The sequence below is a fragment of the Macaca mulatta genome, chromosome 11 (assembly GCF_049350105.2).
Source record: "Macaca mulatta isolate MMU2019108-1 chromosome 11, T2T-MMU8v2.0, whole genome shotgun sequence".
NCBI lineage: Eukaryota > Metazoa > Chordata > Mammalia > Primates > Cercopithecidae > Macaca > Macaca mulatta.
The window spans coordinates 27,332,926-27,348,018 of record NC_133416.1 but is presented as its reverse complement, the minus strand read 5'-3'; positions in this window follow the sequence as shown (position 1 = coordinate 27,348,018).

Sequence of the window (15,093 nt, the reverse complement as noted above, 5' to 3'; positions counted from 1 at the left end):
TTGACTTTCCTCCAAGTATACAGATGAAGTGGCTGAAGTGTAAGCAAAAGTAGATAAACATATTTAAAAGTCAGCATTTTCCTAACAATAATTTAGCAATAGGTGATTTATTTCCAAGTCAGCTTTGGAGGGATCACAACAAGATGTTCAGTTGCTCTAAGCAAATTTTCCACGCATTTAACTTTGGCCCCCAAATTTCAGGAAAATAACAGCTAACATATATAAAGTATTTATCAAGTATGAGGCATGGTACTAAGCTCTTCATACCCATCAACTCATTTCATCCTCAAAACAACTTTTTGAGATATACATTACTACTTTCTCCATTCTCTGGCAGAAAGAGAATAAGCAACACACCCCAAGTCACTCCAATAAGTGCCGCAGCTCAGGCAGTCCAGCTCCAGAGCCTAGATAACCATATTGCTTTTTAGTTTTTAATAGGGCAGGTGACAATGATGCTAACAACTCATTTGAATACCTACCATTGGTACTGTACTGGTTGCCCTCTATTCAGAACTTAATATGCCCCATATTAGGTGTTTTATGTGTATTATGTCTAAACTTCACATAAACCCTATCAGTTGTGTGGAAATATCCCCCTTTTATAGAAAGAGAAGCTAAGACTCAAAGAGGCCAAGTAATTTGCTAATCGTCACAGCTCTAAGATTTGAGTCAAAGAATGTCTGACTCCAGCATCGTTTTATTGCATAGCAAGATATATGACCTTTAAAAAAAAAGAAGCATAATCTCACTTCTTGGAGTAACTCGGAAATTTGGAAATACACTCAAAATTTTCCCTAAACTAGTAAGAGTTAAAATAATACAGGCTGGGTGTGGTGGTGTGTGCCTGTAGTTCCCGCTACTCAGGAGGTGGGGGTGGGAGGGTCACTTGAGTATGGGAGGTCCAGTCTGCAGTGAACCATGAAGGTATCACCACATGTACTCCAGCCTGGGCAACAGAGGGTTGGATGGATAGATTAGATTAGATTAGATTAGATTAGATAGATATTTTTTAAATACTCTAGGAAAATGGTTAAAATAGTTTGAATAGTTACAAAAAAATAGTTGAATAGTTATGGAATTAGTGATTTCAAAAACTGATTTTTTAGGACATTAACAGAAATTTCCATGAATCTTTTTTTTTAATCCCCTAATAGAGAATGAACAATAATACAGAAATTTTAAAAGCACTATAATTGGAAGGGGTATCTAGAATTACTGGGAAGAAGAAAACACTCAAAATCCTCTGAATCTGACTTGATCTTCCTTCTATATGATGACCACCAGTTCTAGCCAGTGTAGTTTCCACCAACAGAATCCTTCACCACTTAAGTTAATGACCATCTCTCAACCTTTACATTGCTTCCTGACAATACTCTCCTTTCCCTCTATTCAAGAATGATCTCTTGGCTGGGCATGGTGGTTCACGCCTGTAATCCCAACACTTTGGGAGGCTAAGGTAAGTGAATCACCTGAGGTCAGGAGTTCGAGACCAGCTTGGCCAACATGGCGAAACCCTGTCTCTACTAAAAATACAAAAATTAGCTGGGCATGGTGGCAGGCACCTGTAAACCCAGCTACTTGGGAGGCTGAGGCAGGAGAATTGCTTGAACCCGGGAGGCAGAGGTTGCAGTGCGCCGAGGTCATGCCACTGTACTCCAGCCGGGGGGGACAGAGCAAGACTCCGTTAAAAAAAAAAACAAGAATGATCTCTCAATGTGAACCCTAAAACACATTCCTCTCTTGAAATTCTAGAATCAGTTTTTAATCATGGACTCCATTCTTTCTGATCTCTTCTAGGATTTATAATTGTAACATACATTTAATTAAATGTCTTCTATTCTTGGATTATTTCCAATGTGTATACATGCCTTTTCCTCAAAAATACCTTTTAATTCTTGTACTCAAAACCATGATGTTACTTTTTCTAGATACTCAATACATTATTGTTGGCACAACTGATAATCTACAATTATATATAATGTATATAATTACCAGGCTTATGGACTTATCCCCCAGCTGCTGTGATTGTTGGCTCCCAACTACTTTCAGGACCACCTTTTCTGGAGAACTTCCCACCTTTAATACATAAGAGCTGCTCAGTTGCTCCAGGGGGAAGGTAGAAGTGCAGCAGTAGTAATGACAGAATACACCCTTGAATACAAAGCATTCCAAATCTACAGTTGACTGACTTAGCAGGAATACATCTGACTTCCCTATGTTGAGCAAAGAGCCTTATAAAACAGTAGTTAAGGCCGGGCACAGTGACTCGCACCTGTAATCCCAGCACTTTGGGTGGCTGAGGCGGGCGGATCACAAGGTCAGGAGTTCGAGACCAGCCTGACCAACATGATGAAACCCCGTCTCTACTAAAAATACAAAAATTAGCAGAGCGTGATGGCACATGCCTGTAATCCTAGCTACTCAGGAGGCTGAGGCAGGAGAATTGCTTGAACTGAGGAGGTGGAGGTTGCAGTGAGCTGAGATCGCACTGCTGTACTCCAGCCTGGGTGGCAGAGCAAGACTCTGTCTCAAAAAAATAAAATAAAATAAAATAAACAAAAAACAAAAAACACCAAAACAGTAGTTAAGTATCTGTCAATGTTCTCAATGTGAGTTGACCGTTTTTCCCTTATAGAGCCAGAAAATTTAGACACAGGTTGGGCATGAGGTTAAAAGAGGCCCCAAAACTGGAACCTCAGGTTCCCAAATCCTGTCTACTCCTGTCACTGAATGATGATGTGGTATGCTGTTCAAGCCATAACAAACAGTCTCGCTTTGTAGGCATTTGTAACTGACCTAGATTAATGTTCCTAGTATATAAGGCACATGTTTCCACTTGCGTTTCCAAGGCATTTTTTCTCCTTTAACCATCTGTTTTCATTTATTTGTTTTTGAGACAGGGTCTTGGTCTGTCACCCAGGCTGGAGTGCAGTGGTGCAATCATGGCTCACTGCAACCTCCAATTCCCCAAGCTCAAGCAATCCTCCTACCTAAGCCTCCCAAGTAGCTGGGACCACAGGCGTGCACCACCACGCCCAGCTTTTTGTATTTTTAGTAGAGACAGGGTTTTGCCATGTTGCTCAGGCTTTCTTCTACTGTCTGTTTTCTGAACTTTCCTGACTTGCCTAAGTGAACCCTGCTTGGTGGTTAAGGCTAAACCTTACAAAGAATGCACTTAAAACAAAGGCTCTTCATGAGCTACCAAAGCTGCATGTGATTAACTTGTTTTGCTTTTTCTAATTAGAGCAGAACATGGTGGGAGTTTAATAAATAAGATGGGGTGATAAAGATTTCAAAATTTGTGTCATCTTCTCCATATGCAGCTTGGAAATATCTCCTGTCTCTTCTGTCTAAACCTCTTAACCTCTATTTTAATTTTAGATCCTGGTAGAAAGGATTAGCTGCAATCTGCCAGAATACTTAAAAATACAAGCCCAGTTTGCTTTGTACAGTTAACTGCCTTTGAAAAGGCATTAAGTGAAAATTAAGAACTGAAAGTGAATTGTACTAGGAGAATCAGTTGCTTGGAGTCTCTTTTAAAAGGAATTTCCCCCTCAGCGATCTTAGCTGATTATTTACTACATAAAGATGGTACACTTGTAGATATCCCAATGGAAAGAAGTGCTTCTTTTGCTTTCAAGTTCTATGAACCTCAGTTGCATTTTCCATGTTTTTTTTTTTAATTATTTTTAATTTTGTAGAAATTGGTCTCTGTTGCCCAGGCTATAGTGCCGTGGCTATTCACAGGGGTGATCATAGTGCAGCGCAGCCTCAAACTCCTAGGTTCAAGTGATCCTCCTGCCTCAGCCTCCCAAGTAGCTGGGATTACCACACCTGGCTCAGTTTGTATATTTTAATTAAAATACATTTTCTTTTTTTTTTTTGAGATGATGCCCCCTCTGTCACCCAGGCTGGAGTGCAGTAGCACAATCTCGGCTCGCTGGAACCTCCACCTCCCAGGCTCAAGTGATCCTCCCACCTCAGCTTCCTGAATAGCGAGGATCACAGGCACGTGCCACCATGCCCAGTTAACCTTTTGTATTTTGGTAGAGACGGGGTTTACCATGTTGCCCAGGCTGGTCTCGAACTCCTGAGCTAAAGTCATCCACCCACCCCAGCCTCCCAAAGTGCTGGAATTACTGCTGCGAGCCAATGTCCCTAATACATTAAAGTAGTTTTAATATCCATCCCTTTAGGCAGTCAGCCAATATTGATTGAATTCCTGCTAAGTGCTAAGCCCTGTGCAAATACTGGGGCTACAATGATGAGGAAAATAGTATCCTAAAACTTCCAGTGTGTGGAAGATACAGCTACGAACAAGTAAGCCACTAGAGCTGCCAGGTTAAATTTAGGAAGCCCAGTAAAGTTTTAATCTCAGATAAACAATGACTAATTTTTTCGTGTAAGTATGCCCCCAAATGTTGCACAAGACATAGTTATACTGGAAAATTATTTGTTGTTTATTGGAAATTCACATTTTACTGGGTGTCTTGTATTTTTTTTTTTTAAGCTAAATCTAACAACCTGAAAAATGTCAAATAAATAATTACATAGTCAGGAGCCATGAGAACCTATAATAGGAGATTATCCCAGCTTGGGAGTGAGGCTAGGGAAAAATTTAGGAGCATCTATTATGCGGCTATTATATGCACTACACAGAATGTTATACATATTGTTTGCTATTTCTAGGGTTATAAACAGAAAATTAAGAAGTGGAACTATAACAGTTATAGGAATTTCCACTTGGATTCATGTGAGCTAAATGTAACGTAAAATGATGTTAGAGATTATCGATACTGTGTATGTGGCTAATCTTTTTTATTTCTCCTTTTGATTGAACTATGCTTCATTGCTTTGGCTTACAGATTCTGAGTCCCATTATTATTATTGCCTCAATTGTCTTTTTCTATACAGTCAAAGCTCTTGAATCAACACTTTTCAACCATCTGCCTGATCCAAAACTATAAAGTAACAAGTAAAATCCTCTAACACATGGCAACATCTGTAAAACAAGTCTGATTTGATTCTTACCTAAAGTTATTCGTTACATATTTGATTTTCACCACTGGTGTAACTGCAGACTTCAACATCAACCTCTAAGACATCCATACTCTTTGGGACTTATAGAAATCTACATTTGTTCTGACTTCAATGAGTTCATCTACGATGTATGTATGATGAATATTGTCTAATATTTCTTATTCTTTAGGAATGTATATGTAAACAACATGACATAATTTGTGTTTATCAACATCTATATTCTTCAATCACTGAGAAAGTTCATTTTATTGCAAAGAAAGGTGTCTGATATATACAGAGGTACAAAAGCAGCATCCTTGAAAAAACTGGCAGATTTCAGGGTGATTCAAAAGGCTCTCTAGAAAGCTTTCTGAATCAAATTCTAATTCCAAACAGATTATGTTAACAATGTAATTATCTTTCTTACTGTTTTTTTTCTTAAAAAATGTTTCCTCCCTTTACTAAAGTTAGTTATTGAACATTAAACTTCCAAACCTTAGATCAGGCAGGCTGATTTTTAAAATCATTCAAAACTTGATTATGAAAGCTAGTCAATCATCATAACTCACCTATGTGAGATCCTATTGGTAGTTCATTAATGCAAAATCTTTAATATATGTAAAAAATTTTAATTATGTGTGTAGATAGACAAGAGATTTCTTTTGCCAAAGCAACCCTTCACTAATGATTAGATGCCACTAAACTCTTCATCAAAACCTAAGAAGAAACATCTGTTCACCAAGACATTCCCAGGAAACCATCTTTAGTGAGCTCAGTGGGAGGGCGGAGCACGGCTTTCTGCTTCACCAGTGAATTTTATATCTGCCAGATTAAACTGTTTTCATTCTCTTTGTGAAGACTATTTTATGTGATAAAATAATACCACTTCTTCCTGCCATTTCTAGGATAGATGATAGCAGCTGTTAATAAAATGATTTGCAAACCACAAGCACCAGATTTAGTAAATGCTCAGCAAGTCTTTCATCCGCAACCTTTCTGATTATTAATAAATGCAAGCTGGTATAGACTAGAGCCTTGCCTCCCACCATTCCGTTAACCTTGTTATATTAAGCTTCTTGGCTGGGTCACGCCAAACTTACTATAAACATCTCTTATTGGAACAATTCCTAAAATAGCAGAGTGACACATGCTTCTGAAAACTGTTCTTCTGTCTCACTTCTTGTTATATGAAGTTTGGTTTTCTTCTCAGAGAACAGGAGAAGACCTACAATGAATCCCTAACTTTAAGAATTCAGGTGCCCCCAAGATTCTTACGGTCTACAAAACTACATCACCGCGTTTCACCAACGCACATTCCAAATGACTGAGCCTGAAAATGACAGGGCTAATTTAAATTTCCAAAAGCTCCATTGAAAACAATTTGAGATTTGCCTGTGGTGATGGCAACGTATCTGGGGAATGAATCTAACTTTATCATCCCCAGCTACCCATCTTTTTTCCCTATTTGTAGAGTTTTTCTTTCCAGATTTGTTTCAAGTTTTCAGTTAACTCTGTTGAACGCCTAATATAGACGGATTGGAGGTTTGTCCCTTTTGCCACAAGCATTTTGAGGTTGAGGGGCAACAGAACAGCCTACATCTGATATTGCTTTTCCCTGGTTAGGGCGGTACTTTCTTGGCATTCGATGACTAAAGGCCAGCATCAGCCAAAGTCTAATTATTTAGTGGGGGAGAACTCACCACCGTATTTTCGCTTGACTTTCCCAGCGCTCCAAGAACCATCTGAGAACTGGGGAGAGAGAGTGGAGACCTACAGGTCAGATGATGTGGGTGGAGCCCTTTTCTATAGAGTGGCTTGGGCTGAGGTAAAAGAAGCTGGAGAAGAGAGCCGCTGATGCACTGCACCTGCCTAGGTTGGAATTAAGATACTAATCACAGTAGCAGTGCCGGGAAAGATGCGTAGGAAGGATGAGGATGACAGGCACCATTTTGGTGTGCTCCCCACCACAGCAATAACAGAAAAATAGTCCGGGTGCAGTGTCTCTCACCTGTAATCCCAGCACTTTGGGAGGCTGAGGTGGGAGGATCGCTTGAGCCCAGGAGTTTAAGACTAGCCTGGGCAACATGGTGAGACCCCCGTCGCTACAAAAAACAACACACTAAATCTCACCCTGAGTATACTCTCTAATCAGATGAAGGAAAATTATTTCTAAGTTAAAAGTTAAATCTCATACTTTTTTATTTTTATTTTTTTGGAAATGGAGTCTTGCTTTGTTGCCCAAGCTTGAGTACAGTGGCATGATCTCAGCTCACTGCAACCTCTGCCTACTGAGCTCAAGCCACTCCCTCACCTCAGCCTCCCAAGTAAGTGGGATGACAGGGGCCTGCCACCACAGCCAGCTAATTTTTGCATTTTTTGCAGAGACAGGGTTTTGTTATGTTGCCCAGCCTGGTCTCAAGCTCCTGAACTCAAGCGATCTACCTGCCTCATTCTCCCAAGGTGCTGGGATCACAGGTGTGAGCCACTGTGCCCGGCCTGGTCATCATCTTTTCTATCACCAGGTGAGAACGAAGGGGAGTCAAATACTGGGGAATAAGAGCTGGGGCTCTGAGTTTAAATAACCTGAGTTCAAATCCCAGTTCTGCTGCTTACTAGCTTTGTGATCTTGGACAAATTATTTAACTATATGTGCTTCAGTTTCTTCATCTGTAAAATTGCATCAATATCATGCAATGACCAGGTGGGTGTGCTGCAGGGATTAAATGAGGTAATACACAGACGGCCCTCAGAACCATGTAGCACATTCTGAGCTCTCAGTCATGTTGTTATGATGCACTTTCTGAACTTATCCAATACTAGATGTTCTCTTAAAACACCAAATAGCACCTAGAAAGAAATGACCAAGTAACCTGCTCCCTCATTAGACTTGCTGTGTTTAATTTCCCATGAAATAACCTATTATAACATCCATGCTTGCGATCTGCTTATTAATCCACAGATACTGAAACTAGCAACACCCAGAGACATTTCCCTCCTAGTCATAAAGGAAGCCAGCAGCAGAGCCAGAAATAATATTCAAATTCTGGATCCACTAGACCACATCGCCTGTCTGATAAATTACATGCTTACTTCCTGCTTCAGGTGAGTCTATTATACCTGATGTTTCTCAGAGCAGTGAAAGGAATAACCTGAACAATAAATTCCAACGGACCTGTAATGAATTGCATTAACATGTTATTTCATTACTTATGTAATATTACCTCCTGACAGTTCTAATAAGGTACCCACAATGCTGGGTTCTCTGCCCACTGGGAGCAAACAAGGGAACGTGCAGACGCTGGACAGCGTACGATGGATGTCTGCAACTCTTGTACCTACCCCTGAACGCCGTGAGAAATATGCCGTCTCTACTGAAACAGCTTTTCCAACCCTGAGCACGTTTAGTGAACACAGAAAAGAGTGTAAAGGGGTCAGATGCAGACTTTTAAAGAAACCCAAGATGGAGATTCATGTTCGGTTATATACTGCAGGAAGGGTTCATAACAACATAGTCGTTTACTTGCCAAGTAATCCGAAAGCAACTAATTAGAGAACCTGTAACAGATGCCAATCCCAGTTTTCAAAATGGCGTTTCAAGGAAATTAAATCTTATCATGTAAATAGGTCAAGAAATTCGTTTAAATAACATCTGCTTCTCTCTAGGTAATCTTCAATGTTGTTAGACTATCAGGCCAGTAGTTTTAAATACGTGTTGGAGCTCCAGGATTAATCTCTGGTTGATCTGAGGGAGTCACTTTGTCTAACCAAATATAAATGACGTGGGAGGTATATGATTGAGAGGCACTATTAGAAGAAAGGGGCCAGGTGCAGTGGCTCGTGCCTGTAATCCCAGGTCTTTGAGAGGCCCAGGCAGGTGGATCGCTTGATCCCACGAGTTTGAGACCAATCTGGGCAACATAGAGAAACCCCATCTCTACCAAAAATACAAAATTAGCCGGGCGTGATGGCGCATGCCTGTAAACCCAGCTACTCAGGAGGCTGAGGCAGGAGAATCACGTGAATCCAGAAGGCAGAGGTTGCAGTGAGCCAAGTCATTGCACTCCAGTCTGGGCAAAAAGAGTGAAACTCCATCTCAAATAAAATAAAATAAAATAGTAAAAAATAAATTAGCCATGCATGGTGGCACGCACCTGTAGTCCCAGCTGCTTGGGAGGCTGAAGTGGGAGGATCAGGCTTGAACCTGGTAAGTTGAGGCTGCAGTGAACCAATCGAGATTGCACCACTGTGCTCCAACTCCAGCCTGGGTGACAGAGCAACATCCCGTCTCAAAAACAAACAAGCAAACAAACAAAGGAAAGAAAAGAAGAAAACCAGATAATGGAATCCTTCTCCTCCAGTATATGCATGGCCAAACATAACTTGTATTTTTCAAAACCCACTCTCTGTAAAATGCACTATTCGTTTCTCATAATATACTCTTTAATGTGCTTATACTCTAGGTGTCATTGTCTTTAAATTGCCTTTTTAATGGATTGTTATTATTATTTGAGACAGATTCTGGCTCTGTTGCTCAAGCTGGAGTGCAGTGGTGTGATCTTGGCTCACTGCAACATCTGCCTCCCTGGTTCAGGCAATTCTCATGCCTCAGCCTCCCAGGTAAGTGGGACTACAGGTGTGCGCCACCATGCCCAGCTAATTTTTGTATTTTTAGTAGAGACAGAGTTTCACTATGTTGCCCAGGCTGGTCTCGAACTCCTCAAGTGATCCGCCTGCCTCGGCTTCCCAAAGTGCCTGTGCCTGGCCTTTTAATTGGACTTTAATGAGCAAATGCAGTGTCTTCAGAAAGCCTTTTATTTTTCTTTTAATCAGCCTATGTAATGCTATGACAATTTTCGTATAAAGATGCTGTCTCGGAAAGAAAAGAATTGGGAATTTGAATGACCTATGGCTTCCATTCCAAAAAGGAGTACCTCAGAAGTAATTACTTTGAAAGAAAAAGTGATAATATTTTTTTGGAGAAAGGGGGAAATGAAGCAAGGCCCTGAATGTATTACCAAGATGCATATTACACTGAATGAAATCATCCGTTGCCCTTCCAGATCTACCCCGTGGATGCAGAGCAAGAGCGACCCATCTTTGTTCAGCGTCCCAGGAGACCGGCCTCTATTGACAGCATCAGTCTGGCTCCTTTGGCCTCTGATTCCCATTGAATGTGGCCAGTGGGAGGCCCCAGCAGATGGAAGGCCAGGAGGAGGAAGGGCCTGCAGCGTTTGTTCTCCTGGTTCCCACCCTGCCAGGCCTCTGTCTGACAGTAGCTCACGCTTTTCCACAGCTCCTGTCAGGTGGCCTCTCCTAAAGTGACAGTGCTCACTTGGTTCTGTGTTTTCTCCATTGCCTCTTGCCAGGGAGGGTAATGGCTTCCTAAAGCCAGATGCCAGCACCTGAGGGTGTGCACCACCCCGTGCTGTTTCCTTTAACCCTGCCTACACCTTCAAGAATTGAAACTCTTTGCAGCCTCCCTTTTTTAAAAAAAGTACTATTGATTTCCTAAAGGACCATGAGTGATATACACTCAGAGATTCTTTCGTCATGTTACTTTCCATATCTCAATATGGTTGTTATCCACATTATACAAAGAACATAATACCTACCTTAAATTTTTAATATTTTGTCTTTATTCTTCATCTCTGTGTAGCATTTCCTGCTGGTTAAGAACATGCAGATAATCCAAATAAACAGATTTGACTAAAAGAAAAATACCCTCCAAACTTTCATGTAATTTTTTTTTTTTTTTTTTTTTTTGAGTTGGGGATCTCACTCTGTCACCCAGGCTATAGGTGCAGTCGCAGCTCACTGCAGCCTCGACCTCCTGGGTTCAAGCCCAATCCTCCCACCTCAGCCTCCCAAGTAGCTGGGACTACAGCCTTGCTACACCTAGCTAATTTTTGTATTCTTAGTAGAGACGGGGTTTCACCACGTTGCCCAGGCTGGTCTCAAACTCCTGAGCTCAAGAGTCTACCTGCCTTGGCCTCCCAAAGTGTTGAGATTACAGTCGTGAGCCACCAAACCTGACTGGTTTTAAAAATTTGCTAGCTGATGCCAAATTGGTTTCCATAGAGGTTGTACCAATTTATAGTGTCACCAACAAACTGTGAGCCTGCTTGTTTCCCCACACCCTCACGAACACAATATGTTGGTCTGTGCCAATCTGATAGGTGAAATATAGTATCTCATTATTTTAATATGCATTCCTCGAGGGGCGTGGTGATGCACACCTGTCATCCCAGCATTTAGGGGGGCAGAGGCAGCAGGATAGCTTGAGTTCAAGACCTGCCTGGGCAATATAGTGAGACCCCCTAATACTCCACAAAAAGGATAAAAAAAAAAAAGACCAAAAAAAAGTGTAATTTGCAATTTCTCTCCTTACGAATATGGTTTCATGTGTTGAAAGCCATTTGTATTTCCATTTCGATGTTTTATGTGTTTGTATACTTTGGTCATTTTTCAGTGGGGCTTGATTTTATCAATACACAAAAGCTCTTTATATATTACAAGACTTAGTTGCTGGTAGGATGCATTACAAATACATTTTTACCAGGGGTTATTTGTATTTTTTGTTTATGGTGGTTTTGCCACACAGATTTTTAAAAATGTACAGTCAAATTTCAATCTCTTTCATACACCTTCTGAGTTTGTGTTAGCCTTAGAAAAGCTTTCCTGACTCCAAAATCACAGACATTCTCCTCTGTTTTCTCTAGTGTCTTTGATTTAATACATTCGGAATTTATCTTTGTATAGAGAGATGAAACTATACCTTCATTATTTTTCAGACGGCCAGCCAATTTTCCCCAGGAAATTACCCTACAGATATACTTGCACATATTTACAAAGAAAAATGTAAAAATACACTTAATTTACTAATGTTTGGAATTGCAAAATATTTAAAATAACCTTACTGTCTATCAACAGAGGACTGGTTACATAAATTTCTGTTTATTTTACACAGTGGAATAAAATAGAGCTGTTTGAAAGAAAGATGTTCTGTAAGTGCTGACGTGGAATCCCAAAATGATGGGCTTATTTATAAATTAACCCTAAGCTGAAGAGTGGCACTTACAGCATTTCTGATTGAAAACACAAAACAGAAAATACATACAATACGAACACAAAACATAACAGACACACACATAAATGCAGAAGAAACTGGACACAATGATAACCTTGAAAGAGAAAATTGAGGAACTAGAGGACTGGGGTAGAAGAAAGAGTTAATTCTTTCTGTATATTTTTGTACCATATTCATGTACAGGATCATCTATTTAAATTCACAAATAAGGAGAAGAAAAATGTAGATTTTTTAAAACTGAAGGTGTTATGTTTATGTCTGGGTAGCTGATTCATGATCACACAATACAGATTTGTAAGATAATGTCATTTACAGTATTGAAGCCTGCCCATTAGTTCAGCAAAACATGCTTTATACGTGTGAAAATATGGATAAGTAGCACCCTCTGCTGGTAACTAGTTGGAAGTCATTAATAAACCTACCTATGATTTATCTTATTCTCAATTTTGTGATTACTGGTTCGTGAGCTCCAATTGTGTATCATGAGAAAGATTTTTTTTTTTTTTAAAAGAAGGCTGGGCATAGTGGCTCATGCCTATAATTCCAGCACTTTGGAAAGCCGAGGCAGGTGGATCGCTTGAGGTCAGGAGTTCGAGATCAGCCTGTGCAACATGGTGAAAATCCCACCTCTACTAAAAATACAAAAATTAGCCAGGCGTGGCGGGTGCATGCCTGTAGTCCCAGCTACTCAGGAGGCTGAGGTGGGAGGATTGCTTGAGCCAGAGGAGGTCCAGGCTGCAGTGAGCTGAGATCGTGTCACTGCACTTGAGCCTGGGTGACAGAGTGAGGCCCTGTCTCAAAAAAAAAAAAAAAAAGATAATATTCGGTATCATAATATTTAAAATGTCACTGTGGGGACTTTTTTTAAGTTACAAAAATCACACATTTTAGTCGCAGTCCACAATTCCAGTGCCTTAACTCTTGTCTGGCTGCTGAACTCTATTTTGATGATGTGGGAACATTGAGGATAAAATAAGAACTTTTTAACAATAGTCGCAACTTACAATTGTCACCAATGTGTATCAAAGTAAGCATTATTGTATGTGTTTGCCTTGTCTGTCTGCATATTTTCATCATGCCTATCACCATTATAATTCATTCATTCAACAAATACTGAGTACTTGGTAGTAACAGGCATGTTGTAGTGCTAAGGACAAACAGTGAACAAAACAGACACACTTCCTGCTCTCATACAGCTTACTTTTTACAGGGGGAGACAGAAAATTCACATAATAGGCCAAAAAATATAGCTTGTTACGGGCTGATAAATGCCAAAGGAAAAACATAAAAATACAAAGAATGAGATTTGCAGTTGTAGACGGGGTAGCCCAGGAAGGGCTCTCCAGGAGGCACATTTGAATAAAGACCTGAGGAAGTGAAGGAACTGGGCAGAGGACACCGGAGGAAATGTATTCAGGCAGAAGGAAGGGCAGATGCACAGGACCTGAGGTGCAAGTGTGCCTGACATGGCCAAGAAACAGCGAGGAGGTCAGCGTGGCTGGAGTGACCTGAATACAGAAGAGAGTGGCAGGAAATGAGGGCGCAGCACTAATGCCAGGGGAAAATTATACAGGATCTTAGGGTTAGAGGACATTGGCCTTTGCTCTAAGGGAGATGGGATGCCTCTGGAGAATTTTAAGCAGAAAAGAATTGTGCTCTGAATAAATGAATAAATTGAAGAGAGTCTGAAGAGAGTTAATGGCAGAAATAGCGAGACAAGTTAGACGTTTACAGCAATAATCCAGGGCCAGGCACAGTGGGTCATGCCTGTAATCCCAACATTTTGGAGGCCAAGGTAGGAGAATCATTTGAGCCCAGGAGTTTGAGACCAGCCTGGGCAACATAGTGAGACCTCATCTCTGCAAAAAATAAAAATAAAAAAATTAGCTGGGCATGGTGGCATGCACCTGTAGTCCCAGCTACTCAGGAGGTTAAGGAGGGAGGATCGCTTGAGTCTGGGGGGTCGAGGCTGCAATGAGCCATGATTGTGTCACTGCACTCCAGCCTGGTTGACAGAGCAAGACCCTATCTCAAACAAACAAACAAACCCAAAAAACTCCACAATAATTCTAAAGGAGAAATGATGACAATAAATTATAGATAGATAGCTAGAGAGATAGATAGATAGAGAGGTAGATAGAGAGGTAGACTGTTAAATGAGACAGAATATGCCAGCAGACCAAATGTGGGTATGAGAGTAAGAGAGTAATAAAGAATGACTTCAAGATTTTGACCTGAGCAACTGGAAAAATGTAGCTGCCATTGATTGAGATGGTTTAGGAAACAGGAGGAATACTAGGAACTGTTTCAGAATGTGAAGTGTGAGACGCTATTAAGGCCAGGCATGGTGGCTCAAGCCTATAATCCTAGTACTTTGGGAGACCAAGGTGGGAGGATCACTTGACTTCATGTTTGAGACCAGACTGGGCAACATAGTGAGACATTGTCTCTATTAACTTCAAAGAAAAAAAAGAGGCTATTAAATATTCAGGTGAATGAAAAGCCCCTTAGGGGTAATTTGTTTTTCTTTGTTTTAATTGAGAAGTCAAAATTGCATGCATTTGTGGTGTACACCATGGGGTTTTGATATATGTACGTATTGTGAATTGACTACATCAAGCTATTTACCATATGCATTATTTCACATGCTTATCATTTTTGTGTGTGTGACTAGAACACCTAAAATCTACTGTCTTTAGCAATTTTTAAGAATACAACATATTGTTGTTAAATATAGTCGCCATGATATACAATAGATCTCTCAAACTTATTTCTTCTGAAATGCTATGCCCTTTGATCAATATCTCCCCCAATCCTCCCACCAAACCCAGAATAGTTCTTTATTGTCCTATTTTATGTATTAATCTTGCACATAAAATGCATTTGTAGGCCAGGCATGGTGACTCACACCAGTAATCTCAGTACTTTGGGAGGCCGAGGTGGGAGGATTGCTTGAGCTCAGGAGTTTGAGACCAGCCTGGACA